This window comes from Vulpes lagopus, chromosome X, assembly GCF_018345385.1.
Source record: "Vulpes lagopus strain Blue_001 chromosome X, ASM1834538v1, whole genome shotgun sequence".
NCBI lineage: Eukaryota > Metazoa > Chordata > Mammalia > Carnivora > Canidae > Vulpes > Vulpes lagopus.
Window position 1 is genome coordinate 102,581,341 of NC_054848.1, and position 21,554 is coordinate 102,602,894.

The window sequence follows — 21,554 nt, forward strand, 5'->3', positions numbered from 1 at the left end:
TTCCCAGCACCATTTGTTGAAGAGACTGTCTTTTCTCCATTGTGTATTCCTACCTTTTTTGCTATAGATTAATTGAGCATATAAATAGAGATTTATTTCTGGGCTCTCTCTTCTGTTTCATTGACCTATGTGTCTATTTTGGTGCCAGTAGCATACTGTTTTCACTGCTATGGCTTTGCATTATATCTTGAAATCTGGGATTGTGATACCTTCCGTTTCATTCTTTCTTAAGATTGTTTTGGCTATTTGGGGTCCTTGTAGTTCCATAAAAATTTTAGGATTATTTGTTTCAGTTCTGTGAAAAATGCTTTTGGTATTTTAACAGAAATTGCATTGAATCTGTAGATTCCTTTGTGTAGTATGGAAATTTTAACAATATTAATTCTTCCAATCAGTGAGCATGGGATATCTTTACTGTGCTGTCTTCAATTTCCTTCATCAATGTTTTATGGTTTTCAGAGTACATTTCTTTCATCTCCTTGGATATTCCACGGAATTATATTCTTTTTGGTGCAGTCATAAATGGAATTGTTTTGTCAATTTCTCTCTGCTACTGTGTTATTAGTATATAGACTCACAACCGATTTCTGTGCATTAATTTGTAAATGTATTTAATTTTGTAAACATAAATTAGTGTATAGACTCACAACCAATTTCTGTGCATTAATTTTGGAAACCAATTTCTTTGGATTAATTTTGTAAATTTACAAAACTAAACGTTGTAAACTGCACTAAAACTGTGCATTAAATTTGTAATCACAATTAATTTTGTAAACTCATTTATTACTTCTAATAGTTGTTTGGGTGGAGTCTTTAGGGGTTTCTAGGTATAGTATCATGTAATCTGTAAATAATGAAATTTTTACTTCTTCCTTACCAATTTGGATGCTTTTTATTTCTTTTTCTTGCCCAACTGCTTGGGCCAAGAATTCCAGTACTAGGTTGAAAAAAGTGGTGAGACTGGATGTCTTTAGCTTGTTCTTGATCTTAGAGGAAAACCTCTCAGCTTTTCACCATTGAGTGCATGTTAGTTATGGGGTTTTCATATATGGCCTTTATTATGTTGAGGTAACTTCTCTCTAAATACGATTTGCTGAGAGTTTTTATCATGAACAGATATTGAATTTTGTCATATGCTTTCTTGCATTTATTGAGATGATCATAAGACTTTTAAATCTGTTGTTTTGTTGATGTGGTATCATGCTAATAAGTCTTCTTTACATTATTTTAAAATTTTTTGTAGTTTTCATTGAACAAGCCTTGCAATTATTTGTTAAATTTATTCCTAAGTATTTTACTTTATCTTTTTTATGCTATGTAATTGGAAATGTTTTCTTAATGTCATTTTGAATTGTTCATTGCTAGTATATAGAAATAGCATTGGTTTTGCACAGTAATCTTATATCCTGAAAACTTGTTGAAAGAGCTTATTAGTTCTAGCAGTTTTCTTTCTGTGGATTCCCTAGAATTTCTTATATACAAGATCATGACTCTATGAATAGAAAAAGCTGTACTTCTTTTCTGATCTGGATGCTTTTATTTCTTTTTCTTGCCTAATTTTCCTGGGAAAAATTGCAGTACGTTATTGAATAAAAATGGCAAAAGTAGAAATCCTGGTCATCTTCCAGGATCTTAGGGGGAAAGGTTTCAGTGTTTCCCCATTAATTACAGTGTTAGCTCCATGGTTTTAATTGATGGACTTTATCAGGCTGAGGAGCAACCCTTTTGTTCCTAGTTGCCTAATGATTTTATAATCATGTAAAGGTATTAGATTTTGTCAAATTATTTGACTATATCCATTTAGATAATCATGTGCTTTTTGTCTTTTAATGAATTAATATAGCGCATTACAGTGATTTTGAGATATTTAAATTTTTTTAAATTTTTATTTATTTATGATAGTCACAGAGAGAGAGAGAGAGAGAGAGAGAGAGAGAGAGAGGGGCAGAGACATAGGCAGAGGGAGAAGCAGGCTCGATGCACCGGGATCCCGAAGTGGGATTCAATCCCGGGTCTCCAGGATCGCACCCTGGGCCAAAGGCAGGCGCTAAACCGCTGCGCCACCCAGGAATCCCGTGATTTTGAGATATTAAGCCAACCTTGCATTCCTGGGATAAATATCACTTAATGATGGTAAATAATTCTATTTATATAATGTTGAATTTGGCTTGTTAGAATATTTTTTTAATTTTTTAAGATTTTATTTATTTATTCATAGAGACACAGAGAGAGAGAGAGAGAAAGGCAGAGACACAGGCAGAGGGAGAAGCAGGCTCCACGCAGGAAGCCCGACATGGGACTCGATCCTGGGTCTCCAGGATCCCGCACTGGACCAAAGGTGGCGCTAAACCGCTGAGCCACCCGGGCTGCCCTTGTTAGAATATTTAAAGGATTTTGGAGCTACATTCAAAAAGAATAACAGTTTGTAGTTTTCCTGTGATGTCGATCTGATTTTGATTTAAGGGTAATATTAACCCTATTGAATGATGGGAAATATTGCCTTCTCTTGGAACAGTTTATAAGGATTGGTGTTGATTTTTCTTCAAATGTTTGGAAGAATTAATTATGCAGTGAATCCATATATATATAGCTTTTACTTTGTGGAAAGATGTTTGACTATTAATTCAATCACTTCACAGGTTTATTCAGATTTTCTATTTCTTCTTGAAGTAGTTTGTGTGTTTCTTGAAATCTCTTCATTTCATTTAGTCTATTAATTTTTTCACATACAATCATTAATTGTATTCTCTTATAATTATTCTTATGTTTCTGAGATTGGTAGTGATATCTCAAATTCCATTTCTGATTTTAGAAATTTGAGTTATCTCTCTCTCTCTCTCTCTGGTCAATCAATGTAAGAGTTTATCGATTTTTGGATCTTTCCAAAGAATAAATATTTGGTTTCACTCAATTTTCCTGTTATTTTTTCTTTCTCTATTTCATTTATTTTCATTCTAGCATTTATTGTTTGTTTCTTAATGATTGTTTCTGTTTAGTTTAATCTTCACTTTGTAGTCTCATAATGCAAAGGCTTAGGTTACTGACTTTAAATATTTCTTTTTCTAGTATCGCTCTGTACATCTAATTACCCTTTTAAAGCACTGATTTATTTATTTATTTATTTTTATTTTTTATTGGAGTTCAATTTGCCAACATATAGCATATCACCCAGTGCTGATCCCGTCAAGTGCCCCCCTCAGTGCCCGAGACCCAGTCACCTCAACTCTGCACCCACCTCCCTTTCCACCACCCCTTGTTCATTTCCCAGAGTTTGGTGTCTCTCATGTTCTGTCACCCTCTCGGATATTTCCCACTCATTTTCTCTCCTTTCCCCTCTATCCCCTTTCATTATTTTTTATATTCCCCAAATGAATGAGACCATATAATGTTTGTCCTTCTCCGATTGACTTATTTCACTCAGCATAATACCCTCCAGTTCCATCCATGTCGAAGCAAATGGCGGTTATTTGTCATTTCTAATGGCTAAGGAATATTCCATTGTTTACATATACCACATCTTCTTTATCCATTCATCTTTCTATGGACACCGAGGCTCCTTCCACAGTTTGGCTATTGTGGACATTGCTGCTATAAACATCGGGGTGCAGGTGTCCTGCCTTTTCACTGCATCTGTATCTTTGGGGTAAATCCCCAGCAGTGCACTTGCTGGGTCGTAGGGCAGGTCTATTTTTAGCTCTTTGAGGAACCTCCACACAGCTTTACAGAGTGGCTGTACCAGTTCACATCCCACCAACAGTGCAAGAGGGTTCCCCTTTCTCCACATCCTCTCCAACATTTGTTTCCCGTCTTGTTAATTTTCCCCATTCTCACTGGTGTGAGGTGGTATCTCATTGTGGTTTTAATTTGTATTTCCCTGATGGCAAGTGATGAGGAGCATTTTCTCATGTGCTTGTTGGCCATGTCTATGTCTTCCTCTGTGAAATTTCTGTTTGTGTCTTTTGCCCATTTCATGATTGAATTGTTTGTTTCTTTGCTGTTGAGTTTATTAAGTTCTTTATAGATCTTGCATACTAGACTTTTGCCTGATAGGTCATTTGCAAATATCTTCTCCCATTCTGTAGGTTCTCTTTTAGTTTTGTGGACTGTTTCTTTTGCTGTGCAAAAGCTTCTTATCTTAATGAAGTCCCAATTATTCATTTTTGCTTTTGTTTCCCTTGCCTTCATGGATGTATCTTGCAAGAAGTTGCTGTGGCCAAGTTAGAAAAGTGTGTTGCCTGTGTTCTTCTCTAGGATTTTGATGGAATCTTGTCTCACATTTAGATCTTTCATCCATTTTTAGTTTATCTTTGTGTCTGGTGTAAGAGAATGGTCTAGTTTCATTCTTCTGCATGTGGATGTCCAATTTTCCCAGCACCATTTTTTGAAGAGACTGTCTTTTTTCCAGTGGATAGTCTTTCCTGCTTTGTTGAATATTAGTTGACCATAGGGTTGAGGGCCCATTTCTGGGTTCTCTATTCTGTTCCACTGATCTTTGTGTCTGTTTTTGTGCCAGTACCACACTGTCTTGATGATCATAATAAAGCACTGATTTAGATATATCTCATGAATTTTTGGTGTTTTTTGTGTTTTCACTCATTTGAAAGTACTTTCTAATTTACTTTGTCATTTCTTTATTGACCTACTGAATATTTAGATTATTTAATTTCCATATATTGGGGAATTACTGTAGTTCATTATTAATTTCTAATCTTGTTCCATCATGATCATGAAAATACATCATATGATTTCAATTATTTAACATTTATTGACAATTATTGCATTCCCTAGTATATTGTCTGTCTTGGAAATGTTTTATGTGCATTTGAGAGAAATGTTTACTCTGTTGTTAAGTACAGTGCTCAGTAAGATCTTGAGAGATCCAATTAGTTTATAATGTTGTTCAAGCCTTTTATTTTCTTGTTTATATTCTGTCTACATGTTCTATCAATGATTGAAGATAGAGTATGGAAGTCTCCAACTATTATTGTTGAACTGTTTACTCCTCCCTCGAATTTTTCAGTGTTTACTTTATGTTTATTTTTTACTTTCTTGTTACATGTATATATAATTGTTATTTCTCCTTGATGGATTGACTTTCAATACTACAAGATGTTACTCTTTGTCTATAGCAACAATGTTTATGTTTTTAAAAATATTTTATTTATTTATTCATGAGAGACACAGAGAAAGAGACACAGAGACATAGGCAAATGGAGAAGCAGGCTCCATGCAGGAATCCTGATGTTTGACTCAATCCCAGGACTCCAGGATCATGCCCTGAGCCAAAGGCAGGCGCTCAACCGCTAAGCCACCCAGGCATCCCTATAGCAACAATGTTTGTTTTAAAGTCTACTTTGTGGGATCCCTGAGTGGCGCAGCGGTTTGGAGCCTGCCTTTGGCCCAGGGCGTGATCCTGGAGACCTGGGATCGAATCCCACATCGAGCTCCCGGTGGATGGAGCCTGCTTCTCCCTCTGCCTGTGTCTCTGCCTCTCTCTCTCTGTGACTATCATAAATTAAAAAAAAAAGAAATTTAAAAAAAATAAAGTCTACTTTGTCCAATATTAGTTTAGGTCTATCAGCTCTATTTTGGGTACCATTGGCATGGTGTATATATGTATTTTCCAAACATTTATTTTCAATATATTTGTGTTTTTTAATCTAAAGTGAGTCTCTTTAGACAGCATATGGTTAGATTATGTTTTGATTTTTTTTCTTCTAAATCCCTTTGGCCAATTTCTGACTTTTGATTGATGAGTTTGGGACACTCACATTTAATGTTTTTGATATTGATAAGGTAAGACTTAGGTCTGTCATTTGCTATTTCTTTTCTGTATGACTTATATCTTAGTTGTTCCTTTATTCCTGCATTATTGTTTCCTTTTGTGTTAAATATAAACGTTCTTATACTTCATTTTTAATCCAATTGTTTCTTTTAATACATTTTTGAGTAATGTACTTAATGTTGACTTTAGGGGTTACAATTAACATCTTAATGTATAACAATCTAGTTTGGGTTAGTCACACTTAAGTTTCAGCAGCATAAATAAATGTTGCTCTTATATAAAACTCAGTTGCTTCCCACTTCATTTATAATATTGTTATCATACAAAGTTTACCTTTCTACCTTATAAGCCCATTAACATATTCTTAGAATTATTCCTATCTTATTAAAAGAATTTTAGTGGAATGATCTGACTTACATCTTAAAAGGGTCACTCTTTTGAAGGAAAAATTTCTTTTAATGAGGCAAGGGTAAAAGCATAGAGACTACTTAGAAGAATATTGCAAAAACCCAGGTAAAAAATGATGGTGGCTTAAACATGGTGGAAGTCAAAGTGGTAAGAAGTGACAGAGGTTTTTAAATATTTGGAGAAGAAGGATCACCAGAATTCAGTGATGAATTGGATCAGGTATGTGAACAAAGAGTTAAGTGTGACTCAAATGTTTATGCTCTAAACAACTGAAGATGGGGGGAAAGGGAAATAGGGGATACACTAGGGAATCTTTTGAAGAGAGGAAGGAAGTGTAGAGAGCAAAATTTCAGTTTTTTGCATCTTAATTTTGAAATGCTTATTAAACAGAAAAGAGACAGTTTCATTTAAACATATAAGTCTAGAATTCAGGGCAGAGATGTGAACTAGAAATGTAAATATGGAAACTGTCAACATATAGAATACATTTAAAGCCATAGGACTCAATGAGATCAACAAGAAATAAGTAGCTACAGAATACAAAAAAGTCCAAGAACTGAGACCTAGGAAACTCCAACTTAGAAAGACCATGGGGAAAATAACCTGCAAATGTATCTTTGGGGTAAATCCCCAGCAGTGCACTTGCTGGGTGGTACGGCAGGTCTATTTTTAGCTCTTTGAGGAACCTCCACACAGCTTTACAGAGTGGCTGTACCAGTTCACATTCCCACCAACAGTGCAAGAGGGTTCCCCTTTTTCCACATCCTCTCCAACATTTGTTTCCCGTTTTGTTAATTTTCCCCATTCTCACTGGTGTGAGGTGGTATCTCATTGTGGTTTTAATTTGTATTTCCCTGATGGCAAGTGATGAGGAGCATATCATGGGAAATACCTCTAGCATCATCATTTCCCTCTAGCAAAGGGGTGCTTGGGCGGCTCAGTTTGGTAAGTGGCCAGCTCTTGATTTTGGCTCAGGTCATGACCTCAGAGTCCTGGGATTGAGCCTTGTATTGGCCTCCACACTCAGCAGGGAGTCTGCTTCTCTCCCTCACTCATGCGCTCTCTTTCTCTCTCTCAAGTAAAAAAATCTTTTTTAAAAAAAAAAGAAAGAAAGGAAGAAAGGAAGGAAAAAATATTGAAATAGAGTGGCCAGTGAGTTATAAAGAAAAACAGGGGAGTGCATCATCCTAGAAAACAAAAAAAGCAAAGGATATGAAAAAAGAGAATGATCAGCTCTGCCAAATGCTGCTGATAGGCCAAGTAAGATGAGAACAGAGGACTGACCAGAAAACTGGCATTTTCTATCAGGTAAAATTCAGATAGATATTACTTTCCATTTTATAAATAGATTACTGAGAGAATAAGTAATTGTTCCCAAGGTTACATAGACCTATCCCCAGAAACTGAGATATGTATTTTATTTAAAAAACACAGATAACTGTAAATTCTCCCTTTTGATTATAAATGTTTCTGCACATTTTATCCTGTAAGATATGTCAAACAAGGATTTTTTTTCTTTTGAATATTTTTTTAAAAAAAGAACCAATTGGAATCTGGCTTGAGGCATCAGAGGATCAAGCTGGGGCTTGCCAAGGTGGCTAGAAATTGAAGGAAAAAACCCGAAAATAAGAGTGTCATGGAGAGGGCAGCCTGGGTGGCTCAGCGGTTTAGCGCCCCCTTCAGCCCAGAGCCTGATCCTGGAGACCCGGGATTGAGTCCCAAGTCGGACTCCCTGCATGAAGCCTGCTTCTTCCATTGCCTGTGTCTCTGCATCTGTATGTGTGTGTGTGTGTGTGTGTGTGTCTCATGAATAAACAAATAAAATCTTTTTTAAAAAAAGAGTGTCATGGAGAGGTGAATCCCAATTTTTATGCACAAACTCCCATCGAATATTTAAATGACCGCTAAACTGTGCATTTACAGAAACATTAGTAAGAAAACTGACAGAAGGCAGCAGAAATAAAGCTGAAATATTGGAACAGAGATGTTAGCAGTTGCTTACATAAGGGAGACAGAGTCTAGAGGCTGAATTCCACCAAGTTAGAAAACATTTGTAAATATTTTGAGTTTTCTATTAAAACTCTCAAAGGACCATGCCTTAGGAGTAAAGACTATGTCCAAGGATTAAAGATTCACCCCAAGACTAAGAGTAACACAAAACCAGACTACATCTGAAAATGAAGGCTCCAAAAGTTCAAGATGATTAGCCTATAATTTGTCAATTAGAACAAAAATCAAAACAGTCTTAGAAGGAAGATGAATCAAAAATCTCTATAAAATATCATCAGTAGTATCCACTATGCAATCAAATATTGCTAGACATGTGAATAAAGAGAAAAATGTAACATGAATTTATAATTTAAAAAGTGAGTAGAAATAGAGACCATATTCATCCAGATGTTGAATTAGCTGGAAGGATAATTTTTAAAAGCTATTACAAATATGTTTAAGCACTTAAAAGGAAAAGTGGCCAAAATAAGTAGCCAATGGGTATCCCAACATGGAATTTGAAACTATGAAAAAGAATCAAATAGAAATTCTAGAACTGAAATATATGCTATTTGAAATGAGAATCCAGACACGCCTTGGGTGGCTCAGCAGTTGAGCATCTGCCTTTGGCTCAGGGTATGATCCTGTCATCCTGGTTTTCTTTTACAATATTCCCCTGGCTATTCAGGTTCTTTTCTGATTCCACACAAATTTTAAGATGATTTGTTCGAACTCTCTGAAGAAAGTCCGTGGTATTTTGATAAGGATTGCATGAAATGTGTAAATTGCCCTGGGTAACATTGACATTTTCACATTAATTCTTCCAATCCATGACCATGGAATATTTTTCCATCTCTTTGTGTCTTCCTCATTTTATTTCAGAAATGTTCCGTAGTTTTTAGGGTATAGATCCTTTATCTCTTTGGTTAGCTTCATTCCTAAGTATCTTAAGCTTTTTGGTGCAATTGTAAATGGGATTGACTCCTTAATTTATCTTTCTTCAGTTTCATTGTTAGTGTATAGAAATGCCACTGATTTCTGGGCATTGATTTTGTATTCTGCCACACTGCCGAATTGCTGTATTAGTTCTAGCAATCTTGGGGTGGAGTCTTTTGGGTTTTCTACGTACAGTATCATGTCATCTGCGAAGAGGGAGAGTTTGACTTCTTCTTTGTCATTTGAATGTCTTTTACTTCTTTTTGTTGTCTGATTGCTGAGGCTAAGACTTCTAGTCCTATGTTGAATAGCAGTGGTGAGAGTGGACATCCCTGCTGTGTTCCTGATCTTAGCAGAAAGGATCCCATTGTTTCCCATTGAGAATATTTTCTGTGGGCTTTTCGTAGATGGCTTTTAAGATGCTGAGGGATGGTCCCTCTATCCCTACACTCTGAAGAGTTTTGATCAGGAATGGATGTTGTATTTTGTCAAATATTTTCTCTGCATCTATTGATAGGATCCTATCATTCTTATTTTTTCTCTTGTTGATGTGATCCATCACGTTGATTGCTTTACAAGTGTTGAACCAGTCTTTCATCTGGGGGATAAATCCCCCTTGGTCATGGTGAATAATCTTCTTAACATATTGCTGGATCCTATTGGCTAGTACCTTGTTGAGAATTTTTGCATCTGTGTTCCTCAGGGGTATTGGTCTATAATTCTCCTTTTTGGTGGGGTCGTTTTCTGGTTTTGGAATTAAGGTGATGCTGGCCTCATAGAACAAGTTTGGAAGTATTCCACCTCTTTCTATCTTTCCGAACAGGTTTAGTAGAATAGGTTGGTTTCTTCCTTAAAAGTTTGATAGAATTTCCCTGGGAAGCCATCTGGCCCTGGACTTTTGTGTCTTGGGAGGTTTCTGATGACTGCTTCAATTTCCTCCCTGGTTATCGGCCTGTTCAGGTTTTCTATTTCTTCCAGTTCTAGTTTTGGTAATTTGTGACTTTTCAGAAATGCGTCCATTTCTTCTAGATTGCCTAATTTATTGGTGTATAGCTGCTCATAATAAGTTTTAAAAATCGTTTGTATTTCCTTGGTATTGGTGGTGATCTCTCCTTTCTCATTCGTGATTTTATTAGAGTCTTTTCTCTTTTGTTTTTAATAAGGCTGGCTGATGGTTTATCTGTCTTACTAATTCTTTCAAAGAACAAACTCCTGGTTTTGTTGATCCGTTCTACAGTTCTTCTGGTCTCTATTTCATTGAGTTCTGCTCAAGTCTTTATGAACTCTCTTCTTCTGCTTGGTGTAGGTTTTATTTTCTGTTCTTTCTCTAGTTCCTTTAGGTGCAAGGTTAGTTTGTGTATTTGAGTTTTTTCCAATTTGGGGGGGAATGATTGTATTGCAATGTATTTCCCTCTAAGGACTGCTTTTGCTGTATCCCAAAGATTGTGAATGGTTGTATCTTCATTCTCATTAGTTTCAATGAATCTTTTTAATTCTTCTTTAATTTCCTGGTTGCTCCTTTCATCTTATAGCAGGATGCTATTTAACCTCCACATGTTTTAATTTCTTCCAAATATCTTCTTGTGATTGACTTCAATTTTTGAAGCATTTTGGTCTGAAAATATGCAGAGGACAATCCCAATCTTTTGGTATTGGTTGAGACCTGATTTGTGACCCAGTATGTGGTCTATTCTGGAGAAAGCTCCATGTGCGCTTGAGAAGAATGTGTATTCAGTTGTGTTCAGATGTAAAGCTCTGTAAATATCTGTGAAATCCATCTGGTCCAATGTATCATTTAAAGCTCTTGTTTCTTTGGAGAGGTTGTGCTGGGAAGATCTGTCATTTGCATAAAGCACCGTGTGAAATCTCCCAGTATTATTGTATTATTATTAAGTATGTCTTTACCTTGGTTATTTTCTTTTACAATTTTCTTTATTCATGAGACACAGAGAGAGGGAGCGAGGCAGAGACACAGGCAGAGGGAGAAGCAGGCTCCATGCAGGGAACCAGATGTGGGACTCAATACTGGGTCTCTAGGATCAGGCCCTGGGCCGAAGGCAGAAGCTCAACCACTGAGCCACCCAGGTGTCCCTTTACTATGGTTGTTAATTGACTGACCTGTTTGGCAGCTCCCACATTAGGGGCATAAGTATTCATGATTGTTACATATCTTGTTGGATAGATCCTTTAACTATGATGTAGTGTCCCTCTTCATCTCTTAGTACAGTCTTTGGGATAAACTTTAATTTATCTGACATGAGGATTGCTACCCCTGCTCTATTTTGAGGACCATTGAAATGGTAAATGGTTCTCCAACTTTTCATTTTCAGGCTGTAGGTGTCCTTATGTCTAAAATGAGTCTCTAGTAGACAGCAAATAGATGGGTCTTGCTTTTTTATCCAGTGTGAATCCCTGTGTCTTTTGATGGGATTATTAATCCCATTCACGTTCACAGTTCCTATTGAAAGATATGAATTTAGTGTCATCATAATATCCATTCAGTCCTTGTTTTTGTGGATTATTTCCTTGGGCATCCTCTTTCTTTTACAGGATCCCCCTTAATATTTCTTGCAGAGCTGGTTTGGTGGTCACATATTCTTTCAGTTTCTGCCTATCTTGAAAGCACTTTATCTCTCCTTCTATTCTAAATGAGCCTTGCTCAATAAAGTATTCTTGGCTGCATGTTCTCATTTAGTACCCTGAATATATCCTGCCAGCCCTTTCTGGCCTGCCAGGTCTCTGTGGAGAGGTCTGCTGTTAATCTAATAGTTCTCCCCATATAAGTTAGGGACTTATTGTCTCTTGCTGCCTTAAGGATTTTCTCATTATCTTTGGAATTTGCAAGTTTCACTATTAAATGTCAAGGTGTTGAATGGTTTTTATTGATTTCAGGGGGAGATCTCTCTATCTCCTGGATCTGAATGCCTGTTTTCCTCCCCAAATTGGGAAGCTCTCAGCTATCATTTGTTCAAATATGCTTTCTGGTCCTCTGTCCCTTTCAGCACCTTCTGGAACCCCAATTAAACATAGATTTTTAAAAATAAAAATAAATAAATATATAATTTTAAAAACATAGATTTTTCCTTCTGAGGCTGTCCTTTATTTCCCTTAACCTTTCCTCATGGTCTTTTAATTGTTTTTCTCTTTTTTCCTCAGCTTCCTTCCTTGCCATCAACTTCTCTTCTATGTCACTCACTCTTTCTTATACCTCATTAACCCTTGTCATTAGGACCTCCAGTTGGATTGCATCTCATTTAATTGATTTTTAATTTTGGCCTGATTGGATTTAAATTCTGCAGTCATGAAGTTTCTTGACTCTTTTATGCTTTTCTCCAGAACCACGAGTAGCTTTATAATTGTGCTTCTGAATTGGCTTTCTGACATCGAATTGTAATCCAAATTCTGTAACTCTGTGGCAGAGAGTACTGTTTCTGATTCTTTCTTTTGTGGTGAGTTCTTTCTAGTCATTTTGCTCAGTGCAGAGTGGTAAAAACAAGTTGTACTGGAAAAAGGAAGAAAAAATAGAAAGAAAGAAAACAAAACAAAAAAAGTTGGGGTTCTATATAATGTAAATCCTCGACCTCCCCTGGAGTTATCCAGAGCTGCTCCGCCAAGAACTTGCTCTTCCCCTGTGCTTCCAGCTGGTTTTCTGGGGGCGGGGCCTGCTGTGCTGATTCTCAGGTGTTTGCACGGCTCAGTGGGAGCTGTTTATCCTCTGAGGCCCCTGTTCCCTGGCGGCCCTGCTCTATCTCAGGCACAGGGTGACACCAGGAGGAACAACAACACTGGCCGCGGCCAGCCTTCCAGCTCTAGACTCAGCTCCCACAGTTAACTACCACAGTCTCCAGTCCACACTGGCCTGGATGCTCCTGGGGAGGAGGAGGGTGGTGCTGATCTGCACAACTTGGGGGCGCCCAGCAGCAGGAGAGTCCTTGACGTCCTGTGCCCTCTCCACCTCCGCCTGTCCTGGGGGGAGCACAGGATCCTGGGCTGTGTCCTCTCAGCGCCCTAGGATCTGGGGCCTGTGCTGCTGGAATCGCACTCCTGGCCGTGGCCCCTGAAGGCAGCAGGGCATAACCCCCTCCACCTGGAGCTGCCGCCTGAGCTTCTCCCGAGGCCCCGCCGGGTGCACGCTCCAGCCCTTTACCGAGCTCGGCCCACAGTCTGTGGCACTCTCCCCTGGGGCACATCTCCCTTGTTTGTGTCCCCGGGAAACTGGAGGCTCCACTGCCCCTCCTGAGGTTCTGCTCGGTTTCCCTGCTAAGCGCCTTTCCCTCCGGGAAGAATCCTGTGCGGATTTTTAAAGTTCCTGCTTCTCCAGGGCTGGACTTTCCTGTCCTGGAGGCTTTCACTGCCCGGCTTTAGCCTGGCTCCTCAAGGGGCCCCTCCTCCACTTGATTCTTTTTTATTTTTTCCCCCCGCCTTCCTACCCTGTTAGAAGCAAAAACTCTTCTCTCTTTGTAGTGTTCCAGCTGTTCTCTCTTTAAATCTCAGGCCGAACCATAGTTTTTCAGGATGATTTGAAGGTTATCAAGGTAAGTTGGTGGGGACAGGTGACTTGGGACCCTACTCCTCCGCCATCTTGCCCCGCCCCCCTTATGCTTTTTTTTTAAATGGCTGTGTAATATTGTGTAACTACCGCATATTCTTTATCCAATTGTCTATCAGTTGATACTTGGGTTGCTTCCATATCTTGCCTATTGTAAATAATGCTGCAATAAACATTGGAGTGTATATATCTTTTTGAATTAGTGTGTTCATTTTTGGGAGGTAATACTTGTACACTGTGGGTGGGAATGTAAATTAGTATGGTCACTGTGGAAAACAGTATGGAGATTCCTCAAAAAGTTAAAAATAGAAACCATATGATCCAGTAATTTCAAAATAGTTTTTTAAAAAAACAATAAGAGGAGTGCCTGGGTGGCTCAGTCTGTTACGCATCTGCTCTCAGCTCAGGTCATGATCTCTGGGTCCCCGATGGAGTCACACATTGGGCTTCCTGGTGAGCAGCGAGTCTGCTTCTCTGTCTCTCTTTCCTTCTGCCCCTCCTCACTGGTCATTCTCTCTCTCTCAAACTAATGAATAAATTTAAATAAAACTAATGAGATACTACCACATACCCACCAGAATGACTAAAATAAAAAATAATAACAAAACCAATTTTTGGCAAGAATGTGAAGCTATGGAACTCATATTCCAGGTAAAATTTCACAATTTCAAAAAACATCTGAAAACTTAAAAAAAGTTAAACCTTTATCTACTCTGATCCAGCCACTAGACACCTAGATATTTGCCAAAGAGAACTGAAAACATATGTCCACAAAATGACCTGAACATAAATGTTTATAGAGTGTTATTCAACTTAGCCCCAAGTCAGAAACAACCCAAATTCTCTCAGTAGAAGAATAGGTAAACCAACTGTGGTATATTCATACCATGGACATTCCTCACTAATAAGAAACAACAAACAACTAACACATGCATACAACACTGATAAATCTTAAAAATGTTAAGTACAAGAAGCTAGATACAAAACATGTGCATATTGTATACTTTTATGTATATGAAGTTTAAGAGCTGGCATTGCTAATCTGAAGGAAACGGAAAATAGGACAGTGGTCGCTGGTTGCAGTAGAGATTGACTAGAGGGAAATACAAGAGAATTTTGGGGGATTGTAGAAATATTCCATATCTTTACTGAGGTTGTGGTTACTAGGTATATACATTTTTCATAATTCGTCATTTTTACACTTAAAATACATGTATTTTGCTATATGTAAATTGCACTTTGATCTTTAAAAAGGAAAAAATGGGGGGGGGCCCTTGAGTGGTAAGTCAGTTAAGGCACCCAACTCTTGGTTTCAGCCAGGTCATGATCTCAGTGTTGTGAGATCAAGCCCTGCGACAGGCTCCATGCTCAGCATGGAATCTGCTTAAGGCTACTTCTCCCTCTCCTTCTCCCTCTGCGCCCACCCTCACTCATGTGCACTCTCTCTCCCTTTCTGTAAAAATAATCAACAAATCTTTGAGAAGAAAAAAAAAGAAAACCTAAGTCTTAGAGATGCAGAGGCAAGGGGGGATTCCCCAGCTTTGTGTCAAGTTCATGCGGGTGTCTTAATACCTATATCTCATTTACTCAGCAAACACCTTTATACTAGGCAACTGATACTCCAACAACAAAAATGAACAATTCCATACTCTTAGCACCTCAGTCCAATCAATCCAATGCCACTTCAGTCCAATCTCAGGTGTATGAAAAGCCAATCCACTGTGTCTTCCAGCTTCCCTTCTCTTTTCAGGTGTAGATCTCAGATGTGTTTCCAACTCCTAAAAGAATGGGAGTTCTTCATAGAATGCCTCAACTTTGCTTTCCAACTAATCAAAGTCATATACCCAAAAGCAAGAATTATAAATGCATTTCCACCACCTTGTTGGGTTTATGTTTAATGCAAAAGCCAAATAGGGAACTGTCAACCTCTTGCTGGAGAAGTAAAACATTAAGACAGACACAAGTATTATAACCCAATGTTTATCCCATCTAATAACTGAAGGTTATTTTAAAATCTACTTTGTTTTAATGACTAAGGATTTTGGTGTTCAAAATTGCTACTTTCCAAGCATCCTTTATTTTTTTAAAGACTTTTGTTTTAATGGGTCTCAAAATTCTGTGACAGATTTTTGGTCAAGTTGTTTCCATTAAAAAGTACTGATTTTAAAACCTAATAACTTAAAACTGCCACACATGCATACACACAAAAAAATGGTCCACAAAACATTCTCCTTTCCTTCTGAAGGTTTTACGATGCATTGTTATCATTAACCAGTCTTTTACTATTAAACTTAAATGGCCAATTGACACAAACAGTTCTGAGACCATTCTTCCACCACTGATTAAGACTGGGGTGGCAGGTATTGGGGATAATATTCATTTAGCTTTCTGAGCTTTCTGGGCAGACTTGGTGAATTTGCCAGCTCCAGCTGCCTTCTTGTCCACTGCTTTGATGACACCCACAGCAACCGTCTGTCTCATGTCACGAACAGCAAAACAGCCTGGAGGAGGATAGTCAGAGAAGCTCTCAACACACATAGGTTTGCCAGGAACCATATCAACAATGGCAGCATCCCCAGATTTCAAGAACTTGGGACCATCTTCCCGCTTTTTTCCAGAACAACGATCTATCTTCTCCTTCAGCTCAGCAAACTTGCAAGCAATATGAGCTGTGTGACAATCCAGCACAGGTGCATATCCAGCACTGATTTGGCCTGGATGGTTCAAGATAATCACCTGAGCCGTGAAGCCAGCTGCTTCCATTGGTGAGTCATTTTTGCTGTCACCAGCCACGTTGCCACGACGAACATCTTTGACAGATACGTTCTTGACATTGAAGCCCACATTGTCCCCAGGAAGAGCCTCACTCAAAGCTTCATGGTGCATTTCAACATACTTGACTTCAGTTGTAACACTGACTGGAGCAAAGGTGACCACCATGCCAGGCTTAAGAACACCAGTCTCCACTCGACCCACTGGGACAGTACTAATACCACCAATTTTGTAGACGTCCTGGAGAGGCAGATGCAAGGGCTTATCAGTTGGACAAGTTGGTGGCAGAATGCAATCCAGAGCTTTAAGCAGTGTGGATCCACTGACATTCCCATCTTTACGGGTGACTTTCCATCCCTTAAACCAAGGCATGTTAGCACTTGGCTCCAGCATGTTGTCACCATTCCAACCAGAAATTGGCACAAATGCTACTGTGTCAGAGTTGTAGCCAATTTTCTTAATGTAGGTGCTGACTTAACAATTTCCTCATATCGCTTCTGGCTGTAGGGTGGTTCAGGAATCCATTTTGTTAACACCAACAATTGTTTTACACCCAGTGTGTAAGCCAGAAGGGCATGCTCATGGGTCTGCCCATTCTTGGAGATACCTGCTTCAATTCACCAACACCAGCAGCAACAATCAGGACAGCACAGTCAGCCTGAGATGTGCCTGTAATCATGTTTTTGATAAAGTCTCTGTGTCCTGGGGCATCAATGATGGTCACATAATGTTTGCTGGTCTTGAATTTCCACAGGGAGATATCAATGGTGATACCACATTCATATTCAGCTTTCAGTTTATCCAAGACCCAGGCATACTTGAAGGAGCCTTTTCCCATCTCAGCAGCCTCCTTCTTAAATTTTATGATAGTTCTTTTGTTGATCCCACCACATTTGTAGATCAGATGGCCAGTAGTGGTAGACTTGCCCGAATCTACATGTCCAATGACGACGATGTTGATGTGAGTCTCTTTCTTTCCCATTTTGGTTTAGGTTTAGCGGTGGTTTTCACGACACCTGTGTTCTGGTGGCAAACCCATTGCAAAAAAAGCCCAAGCATCCTTTAATATAGCTGTAGTCCTAGGAGTTGCAGAGGTCCTATGGGACTCAGTTGCAGCCCTCCACAAATACCTCTAATACTAGGATATGCCAACTCAACTGAATAATCAATGGTATACTCTCAGAACTACCTCATACTTCATAAAGCACTTATATTCACAGTTACCACTTCCACTACATCCTCTCATCTTGTGAACTTGGGGAAATCGGCTTTCAATAATAACAGTAGCTACTATTTACTGAACATTTTAATCAAACACTGCTGTGAATTGTTTTATTTAATCCCAAAACAGCCCTATTAGATAAGTATAACTATAATCATATCCATTTTCCGGATGAAGAAACTTAAATGTACAGAAGTGACACAATTACTAAGTGGCAGAGCTGGGAATTCAACTCAGGATTGCCTGACATCAGAGATCTTACTCAAATATTAAGCTATGCTGCTCTCTTGCTAAATCTTTATCAGGCCTGTAACTTGGGTTTGCTTATGAAGGGAGTTTGAGCCATTAATACAGCTTCTGACATTTTATAGTAAATTCCCCCCCACATGATGACAGGAGAAAAGGGGACATATGAGCACAGTTACAAAATGGTTTCAAGATAAGAAAGGAAGGAGGGATCACTAGGAGAATCTAGTTATCAAAATATTTACCTGGACAGTCTCTGTAATCATTGCAGTGCAGGCAAGGGAAATAATAAGTCATTGCCCAGGGATCCTGTTCTTTGAGTATTCAAAAGAGAAGAACTTCTTGGTGATTGAATTTATAGCCATTAAATACTTTCATTGCAATGTTTATTTCAAGTCATTAATTGTAGTTGGAAATATTTAGGACCTCAAGGCAAAATGTTCAGCCTTGATGAGAATCTGGCATGATTTGCAAAATGTTACAGAAGGCAGGTCCAAAATATGAGTCTTGATTTCTTTCTAGGCACCACAATGGGGTGCCTCAGGGTCCAGCCCTTAAAAGTTTCTACCCTTATGCAAAACAGTGGAGTTGTCATTTTTCAGAATAATAAAAGACTTATTTCAGTTCATGCTGTAAGTGTGAAGAGTTTTTCAAGTTTTCCTGAGCACTTCTCCATATTTCTTTCAACAATAGAAGATTATTCAAATTAATCTCATCCATTCAGGTATTTAACATCAATATATCCACATTCAGAGATAAAAGATTTTCTATCTCGAGAACTTCTTATTAACTCTTCTTATCTGGTCAAATTTCACTAGGCAGGCCACAGGAAGTTGTAGATCCTAGTGCTTCCCGGATATTGGACTTTCTCCCACATCTCTGCCTGGGAACTGCGAGCTGAGTTATTGCTGTCGGAGAATTATGCAGTGTGTCTGGGCTGTGTGAGGTTATCTGATCAGCACAGGCATTGGTGAGTAAAGTTTACTTTCCCCCAGCCAAAGAATTATAAACTCAGAGTCTCAGGCCTGGAATAAACTAAAATGCCATTTTGTTGAACTTGTAGTCAATGCCTGTGTCACCTGAGAATTATATTCAGGCTCCTGCAATAATAGAAGAATAGAAATAAATTTACTGAGTGCTTACTGTATGCTAAGGATAATTTTTATGTATTATTTCATTTAATATTTATAACATCATTCTAACATAAAAATTATTTTACAGATGACAAAATTAAAGTTCGGAGAAGTTAGATGGTTTGGCCAAGGTTACATAGAAGTAGCAGGGCCAAGATTCAAAACTATGTCTGTCTGCACAGCCCATACCCTTAAACATCACATTGGCCCTCATAATTCAGTTATCCAAGATATTCCCAGCTCTAATGTTCCATCATGGTGTTCCTAAAAACTGACTCATACTTGTCAGTATATCTGTATCAGTGTTAGGCTCAAAATATTTAAGTACCATACCTCTCCTTTCTCATTTTTCCTCTTCCTCTCCCAACAAAAACAACAAACATACTTTGATTGTTAATATTAATCCTTCTATCCATGGTGACAAAAAATATTGGTTAGCATAAAAATGAAACTGACGATTAAATCTTGAATTTCTAGAACAAAATAAAAGCCTAACTTGGATGACAATATGGGAAAATCGGGACCAAAGATAAACCTGTCATAAGTCATTATGACTTAATTAAGTCATCCCCCAAAGTTTCATTGAGTTCAAATTTAAAAAGACTCAAGATACCCTGGGCAAAATGAGTCTCTCAGTTTTTCACTGGGTTCTACAAAACAGAATGGCAAGACTTGCTTGTCTGGTTTATTTAAAATTATTTATATTCAGAGCTCTTCTCCCTTTCTACCTGCTTGTTGGTGACCTTTTCCAGAGCAGGGACCATGTCTTTCATTTATTTCTTCTGCTTTTGTTTTTAAGTACCTATACATTTATTCTTCCAACATTTATTGAGCACCCTTTTTGTCCTTGACACTGTATTGAGCACTGGATACACTTGAAAAAAACATATTCTCAGTCTCAGTTTAGTGAAAAAGACAAAATCTAAACCAACAGCTGTAATTTAATACACAGAATGCTCTAATAGAAGTATGCACAGAGTATTGTTTGTTTGGTTTTTTTAGAGTATTGTCAAGAACACAGTAGGTAGCACAGTGTCACACACATTACAGATGTTCAATATCCATTTGTTAAATTTAATTTACTTAAAGAGAAGAACAGCTTAGTTTAGTAAAGGGGGGCCATGACCTATGAGGTAGATCAAGGCCACAATAATGCAAGCTCCCCTATAACTCCCACTTCTCCAAATTAAGACCAGCACACAGAGACAAAAGATATTAAAATGGAGGAACAAATTTCTAATTTTTAGGTGTTTTTTACCCCAACACTTCACTCTGCAAGTGTAATATTATAGAATATCCTATTATTATATGGCCCAGAAATAAGTTATGAGTGGGTTAGGACTGAAGATTATTAGCAGAAGTGAGGAAGCACAAATTTTCCTGTATCAGTACTGGTTAAAGTTTTAGGGGTAGAGAGGGTGGGGGTAGAGGATGCTTACTATGGATGGATAAAAAGTAACAAGCTAAAAGTGATATGGGAGTAAGAGCTTCTGAAAATAGAGACTAGACAGTTGTATAATGTTGGCTGGTAGAGAGCAGTAGGGAAATAGTGTTTCTAGCAGAGGTAAACAGTAAACAAGACTAGGTAATTAATAAGAAGTTGATGAAAACCAATTACTTTTTCTGAAAACCAATTACTAAAGTAAATTACTGGTTATTTTTGATGGTTATTAGGAAAAATGGGTGCGATATTACTGCAGGAGAAAAGAGCTGGACATGCTTGAGATTCTCCCATTTCCTGTCTCTTCCATACTCTATAACCCCTCTATGCTCACATTTCTTTATTTCCTTGCCCTCAACCTTCTCTTTGATCTCCAATTTTCATCAAACAAGTATTTATGTATTCCCTATTGTAGATAAAGCATTATGCCAGGTATGGAGATAAATGATATGTGGTTCTGCCCTTAAAGAGTTTACAATCTAGAGAAGGAGATGAATATGTACTATATATACTCCATTAATTGCAATTTATTGAAGAAAGTGGTATGTGTTATAACAGATGAGGAAAAAACCAAACTACTGTGAGAGCTCTAAAAGAAAATATTAATTCTGACTTAGGAGAAAGAATACTTGGAAGACATTGAGAAATAAATGGCTAGAATTTTGATGGAGAGAATATGGATGGATAGCCATTCTGGTCAGAGGGATGTAAGCAAAGTCATAGAAAGTGGCATGTCTGGAGAATGCTGAGTATGTCAAAACTAGGGAGGCCAACTCATCCTAGTTTGCCTACGATTTTCCAGGTTTTTGCACTGGAAATTCTGCATTCCAGGAAAATTAGGTAGGACAGGTAATAAATGATAATGAAGGGTACTGAATGTCAGCTAAGAAGTTACGACTTCATTTTGGAGGTGGTGAAGAATCAAAGGGTTTTGGATAAGGGAACGATATAATCAAAACATAAGATTATTCTGGAAAAAAGTATCCAGGGAAGATGAAAAAGGTAAAATCTTGTTTCTAGCTTTTATTTAAAATCCAGTTCGTTAATGCGCGGTGTAACATTAGTTTCAGGGG

The 21,554-nt window shown here is 38.0% G+C and overlaps 1 protein-coding gene and 1 pseudogene across 1 annotated transcript in view; one reads left to right on the forward strand and one right to left on the reverse strand.

Moving 5' to 3' along the window:
* The window catches only part of LOC121482669 (olfactory receptor 13H1-like), a 69,655-nt gene that overhangs the window by 12,580 nt on the left and 35,521 nt on the right, over nucleotides 1-21,554 (forward strand).
* Nucleotides 16,044-17,421, reverse strand: LOC121482990 (annotated as a pseudogene).